We start from the raw sequence: 6,678 nt of genomic DNA, 5'->3' as shown, positions 1-6,678 counted from the left end.
TTTTTTTTTTAAGTAAATAGGAGTATACTCTAAAATAATTAAAAATATAGTATAGTAAATATATAAATAAGTAACATTTATTATCATCAAGTTTTATGTATTGTACATAATTGTATATACTATACTTTTATATGACTGGCAGTGCAGTAGGTTTGTTCACCCCAGTATCCCTACAAACATGGGAGTAATGTGTTGCCTTGCAACATTATGACGGCGATGATATCACTAGGCAATAACATTTTTTCAGCTTCATTATAATCTGTTTTTTCTTTTTTTCTTGAGACACAGTTTTACATTGTTGCCCAGGCTGGAGTGCAGTGGCACGATCTTGGCTCATTGCAACCTCTGCCTCCCAGGTTAAAGTGATTCTTGTGCCTCAGCTTCCCGAGTAGCTGGGATTACAGGTGTAATTACAGGCATGCCACCACGTCCAGCTGATTTTTGCATTTTTAGTAGAGATGGGGTTTCACCATGTTGGCCAGGTTGGTCTCAAAAACTTCTGACCTCAAGTGATCCAGCCTCCTTGGCCTCCCAAAGTGCTGGGATTACAGGTGTGAGCCACCACACCCAGTCCATAATCTTTTTTTTTCTATTAACAAGTCTTCCCACTTTTATTTTCCATTTATCATGCTCCTTTTTGACAAAATCATAGCCCGCTTCTTTAAAATTGACAACCAAGATTCACTGGCAAGCATCCTTTGTCCTTGGCCCATATAATCCCAGCTTTTGCCCTTATGTGTTTTTTTTTTTTTTCTCCCAAGCTGACAAGTTTCCTGGAGCCAACTTTTGCAGCTCAGAATTGTTCACGTGATTTTATACTTTATGGCTTTGAGCCATGAACACTTGTACAATGTTGTTTTGCCACTTTTCATTTTATTTGGGGATTATTTCCTCCTGGAATACTCCTTTTGTATTAGCCAAAGGAGTGAAAGTTTGTATTGATTTCTTAGATGGTGCATGGGGGGTTGTGAACATATTTAAGACACAGAGCTGGACAGATGGCAAGATGAAGCTGTCTTATGAGATAAGAGGATTGAGCTCTGAAATGCCCAGGGTCCAATCAGCCTCAGGTGTAATTCTCCCTTCGTGCTTCTATAGGCCAAGAGTAGCTTGAGTGGGATGCAGAGCCTGCTAATCTATAAGGTAAGACCAGCCAAAGGCTAATATCTGGGGGGTGTGGGAGGGGCTCCCAGCTCAGGCATTATCTTCCTTGGATGAGGATTCTGGCCTCCAGAGGAGGTGCTCCTTGAGGGTCTAGCCCTCACCAGCCACTCAGATCACCTGCAGCAGCACCTGCCTATCACTCAGCACTTTGAACAGGTGAGAACACCCCTTCCCCCATACACATGCTTGGTATTATCACTGAATCCTCCACCTACCCCAGTCCCCATCCAGACATCTTGCCTCCCTTGTCACTTACCCTAATATTTGGCACCCACTTCACACTCACCCTCTTCCAACAAGCCTCAGCCCCCTGATTCTGCAGCTCCTAAGGTTCCGTCTTTCCCACCCTTTGCAGAACCAGCCCCTCCACCCCAGCAAGAGACTCCAGCTGGAAGAGAAATCTTCTAAGCCCCCAAGGGAGGGGTAAAGCTAAAGGGAAGCACCAATATTGAAAGCAGGAGGCCACAACTGATGCGGAGAAGGGTACCCAAACTCCAGAGCAGCCTGACTAGGGCAGGGGCTCTCAGGCAAATACCTGAGGCTGCCCATCCTCATCCAGAACACCTCCTCTGAGCCCTAAGGATGAGGGGAGCCTATGGGCAAAAGAAGCTATAGGCAGCAGCATCTTGAGGTCTAGAGAATAATTGGATTTGTTGAGTGAGATTCTGGACAGTCTGAGTGTTGGAGCGAAGAGTGCAGGCAGCCTGAGACCAGGCCAGAGTTTAAACTGCTGTCACAGAGGAGACCTAGATAGCTGATTAATCCTGGTGGAAACCCTGCCTCTTCCCCAAGTTTTACCCTAATGGTCCATCCAACTTGCCAACCCCTCTGCCATCTAAAGGCCAGCAACTTGCCTGTCTCTCTACCCTGCCCAGCCCAACATACCAGGAAGAGCAAGATAGCAACCAGACAATGAGAAACTGCCAGAGCTTCAGCCCCTGTCCCTGCCTGCAGACCTGCCGTCTCTGCAAAATGCCTCATCTGTGGATGCTACAAGCTTCTCAAGGAATCTCAAGTCCTAGCTGTCCTAGAGGCTAACCAAGAAGTCATCTCTCCATCTCAGTCCTCAACAGCTCCTGCAGACCCAGGTAGCGGAGGGGACCCCGAACACTCTCCTGTCACAGAGTCCCTAATCCTTTATCTCTCCCTCCCTACAAGGCAGCCAAAGATTCTAGAGCCCAGGAGAGCCCCAGTTCCAGGCTCTCCACAGTGCCCACCCAGCCCAGCCCTCCAGAAAGCCCCCAAATTCCAGCCCCCACAAAGTCCAACTTTGATATTGTCCAGATAGTCCAGCCTCTTGATCCTTCCCCAGACCCTAGCTCTCCAGAGAACCCCAGAGCCCAGCCTCGCAAAGTCCTGCTAGCAGAGCACACTCACCTCCAGTCACTGGAAGAATTGGGAGGCCTTAATTCCGTCACCCACCAGCAACCAGCAAGAGCCCCAGGCCAGGAGCCAGCCCAGAGTGGCTGATCTTAAGTGCTTTGACGGTTAAGGATCAAGGGTCGGGAGGAGACTCCTGTCCTTCAATAAAGCCACAAGAGCCAGAAGCTGGTTTTTCCTGGTGAATTTCTCTAAGGCCCTCTCTCTGGAGGGGAACACAACCTACCCACCTCTCACCCTCCAAGGGCAGCCTCTTTAACTGGATCCTAGAAGGGAGTTCCAGGAAGCCCCCCAATACCCTAGGATCCTTACAACATTACAGTTCCTCTGCATTTGTGTCTTCCATCTTGGCTAATGCCTCCACCAGCTCAAAACAAACAAACTTTATTATATTTCACTATTAATTTTATATAAGTATATAAAAAGTTACCAGCCCTGCCCTCCCTTGTCCTCAGGAGCAGTCTTTGAAACACCTTCTTCCATGCTATTCTTAAGAACTGGGTGGATCTGATTGCCCTGAGAGGGCTCTACCTTTCCCCAAGGTCACACAGCCATGAAGTGGGACAAATGGAGGAGAGGGGAACTAGATGGGCAGGCAGCCCCACACTTTCTTCTTGGAGTCCTGAGGGACCCAGGCCTCAACTGCATGGGAGAACTGAAAGAAAGGAGAGGGAGTTGTCAGGCCTGCAGTGCACACAGAGGGAAGATGGTTCCATAAGTGAGGAGGTGGATCCCCAGCCCTGACACCCTCAGCTGTAGGCACAGCCGACTGCCTGACAGGCAGACGCCCCCCAGCCCCTCCTGCAAGTCCTCCTGAGCTGTCAGAGGCGGTGGCAGCTGCTGTATACAACAAGCCAGCATCTGGCAGTCCTGGGCAGGGGCAGTGGCTGCAGTGGGCCCCAGTGTTACCGGAAAGGGGTCCTGATCCAGACCCCAAGAGAGGGTTTTTGGATCTCGTGCAAAAAAGAATTCGAGGTAAATCCATTGAGTAAAGTGAAAGCAAGTTTGTTAAGAAAGTAAAGGAATAAAGAATGGTTACGCCATAGGCAGAGCAGCCTCTAGGGCTGGTGGTTATTTTTACGGTTATTTCTTGATTATATGCTAAACAAGGGGTGGATTATTCATGAGTTTTCCAGGAAAGAGGTGGGCAATTCCCCTGGAACTGAGGGTTCCTCCCCCTTTTAAACCATACAGAGTAACTTCCTGACATTTGTAAACCATGATGATGCTAGTGGGAGTGTCTTTTAGCATGCCAATGCATTATAATTGCATCATAACTAGCGTATCATGAGCAGTGAGGACCACCAGAGGTCACTTTCATCTCCATCTTGGTTTGGTGGGTTTTGACCAGCTTCTTTACTGCAACCTGTTTTCTTATTAATTATTATTATTATTATTGAGACAGAGTCTCGCTCTGTTGCCCAGGCTGGAGTGCAGTGGCGTGATCTCGGCTCACTGCAACCTCTGCCTCCTGGTTTCAAGTGATTCTCTTGCCTCAGCCTCCTGAGTAGCTGGGATTACAGTCGCCCACCACGCCCAGCTAATTTTTGTATTTTTGGTGGAGACAGGTTTCACCATGTTGGCCAGGCTGGTCTCAAACTCCTGACCTCAGGTGATCCGCCCACCTCGGCCTCCCAAAGTGCTGGGATTACAGGTGTGAACCACCGCGCCCAGTTGCAACCTGTTTTATTAGCAAGGTCTTTGTGACCTGTATCTTTTGCAGACCTCCTATCTCATCCTGTGACTTAGAATACCTAACCTCATGGGAATGCAGCCCAGTAGATCTCAGCTTCATTTTGAAGTGGCTACATTGTCTGGGGTATATACCCGGGATTTGTCGTCTGGCGCCAGGAAAATTTAGGACACAGACACACATGAGGAGTTTAGGAGCGAAGGTTTAATAGGCAGAAGAAAAGAAAGTAAAACAGCTCTGCCTCTTGAGAGAGAGGGGACTTCTGAGAAGAAAGACCTGCCAGCAGTGGATGGGCCAGATTTTATAGTCAGGTTTGGGGAGGCAGTGTTTGATTTACATAGGGCTCACAAATTGGTTCGATCAGGTATGATGTTTTCATAGTGCTTGTGGTAAGGCTGGTTGCCCCACCATAATGTTATTGTGCAAATGGGCTTTCCAGTTAACCAGCACAATCTTTTCTGCTCCTTACTGTACAGAAGAAAGGAAGATGGGCCAGGCGCGGTGGCTCACGCCTGTAATTCTAGCACTTTGGGAGGCTGAGGCGGGTAGATCACTTGAGGTCAGGAGTTCGAGACCAGCCTGACCAACATGGTGAAACCCCGTCTCTACTAAAAATACAAAAAAATTAGCCGGGCTTTGTAGCACACACCTGTAATCTCACCTACAGGTCGGGGAGGAGAGGCTGAGGCAGGAGAATAGCTTGAACCCAGGAGGCAGAGGATGCAGTGTGCCAAGATCGAGCTATTGCACTCCAGCCTGGGCGACAGAGTGAGACTCCATCTTGGCTGGGCGCGGTGGCTCAGCCTGTAATCCTAGCACTTTGGGAGACCGAGGCGGGTGTATCACGAGGTCAGGAGATCGAGACCATCCTGGCCAATGCGGTGAAACCCTGTCTCTACTAAAAATACAAAAAAATCAACCAGGCATGGTGGTGGGCGCCTGTAGTCCCAGCTACTTGGGAGGCTGAGGTAGGAGAATGGCATGAACCTGGGAGGCGGAGCTTGCAGCGAGCAGAGATTGCGCCACGGCACTCCAGCCTGGGCGACAGAGCAAGACTCCATATCAAAAAAAAAAAAAAAAAAAAAGAAGAAGATGGAGCCACCATCTTGAACATGATTGGCACTACTGCCAATCAATGTCTGCAGCTCGGTTTTACAGGCTGCTCTTCATTAGAAAGAAAAATAATTTGGGGCTGCTTTTCATTAAAAGGAAAACCTTACCGAGGACTTCCATATCCTCATTATCTGCCTAAGTAATTTCTTCTTAACTCCTTTATCAATTTTACCCAGCCCCTATTCAAGATGGAGTCACTCTGGTTCAAAGGCCTCTGACACCAGCATTTAGGTGAGCTGCTACTTCTCCGGAGGCAATTTGAAGTTGAGGGTCTGTGGCGCATGGGCACCCACCTGTTCCTCGCTGCTGGGTAGGTAGGTTTCCGCCTCCATCTGTGCTTCTCCTGAAGCTTCTGCACCAGTAGTTCCAGTCCCACAGCCAGGAGTAGGGTGGCCAGGATGGATTAGTCCACATGATAGCAGTGATGCCCCCTGAGACAGGGTCCCATTGGAGCTGGAGCTGGTGGGCATGATAGTGCTGCTCTCATTTACAGAAGGGGCCCCTGCTGTGGAGGTTTGTCTCAAGGCTGGGCCTAAGCAGGCCTGCAACAGAGGCAGGCCCAGGGCCAGGAGCAGCCCCAGGCCAGGATTTGCCATGGGCTGGGTGTCTGGTTGGCAGCACTGAGGAAGGGGCTTCTAGCACTGTGCCCCTCCTACTTCATATCAGGACAGGAGTACCTGAGAGGCACCTGGCCTGGGCGTCTTTGACCTCTCTCAGATTTCTGGTCCATGCTCCTCCTCTTTTATAATCTTATGGGACCACTGTTTTATATGTGGTCCATTGTTGACCAAAATGTTGTTATACAGTACATGACTATAATTACTTGGAATTTTGGGGTGGAGGATGAAACCAGCCTTGTTGTTTTATAATTTTTAAATATAAACTTTCATATCATTGATTCCTTAAAAGGCGACTTATACTGGAGAGGAGACCATGTCGCTCTGTGCATCTGCCCATGCCCATTGTCCTTCCATGTCCAAAGACCTCTTCTATGAAAGACAGCTGAGTGTTTCTCTGCTCCTAGGGCCATTATGCTTTACATCATGTGACTTCTGCTTTTCTGGGTCAGCAATGACTTAGTTCAAGGATTAACCTTTGAGACAGATATAGCTAAAAGCCTGGCTATCAGCCCATGAAGTGTAACTGAACTCTGCCCAGCAAGAATGGTCAATATTGGATGTTGAGTAACCATAAAGCAGATCTCCCTTGGGAGTTTGGAGGGAAACTTAAGTGAGCAGAAACTAGAGACACATTGAGGCTTCAGAAGTCACAAGACGGTAAAAGCTAACACAGACCTTGAGGTGGAGAGAAGGCAAGTGGAGAGAACA

The 6,678-nt window shown here is 48.5% G+C and overlaps 1 pseudogene; it reads left to right on the top strand.

Annotated features, from left to right (window-relative positions):
- Window positions 1–2,066: 2,066 nt before the first annotated feature.
- LOC100439211 (DENN domain-containing protein 1C-like) lies at window positions 2,067–2,656 on the top strand (annotated as a pseudogene).
- Window positions 2,657–6,678: the final 4,022 nt, after the last annotated feature.

The sequence above is a fragment of the Pongo abelii genome, chromosome 5 (genome assembly GCF_028885655.2).
Source record: "Pongo abelii isolate AG06213 chromosome 5, NHGRI_mPonAbe1-v2.0_pri, whole genome shotgun sequence".
NCBI lineage: Eukaryota > Metazoa > Chordata > Mammalia > Primates > Hominidae > Pongo > Pongo abelii.
This window is presented reverse-complemented; position numbering and strand designations above follow the sequence as displayed.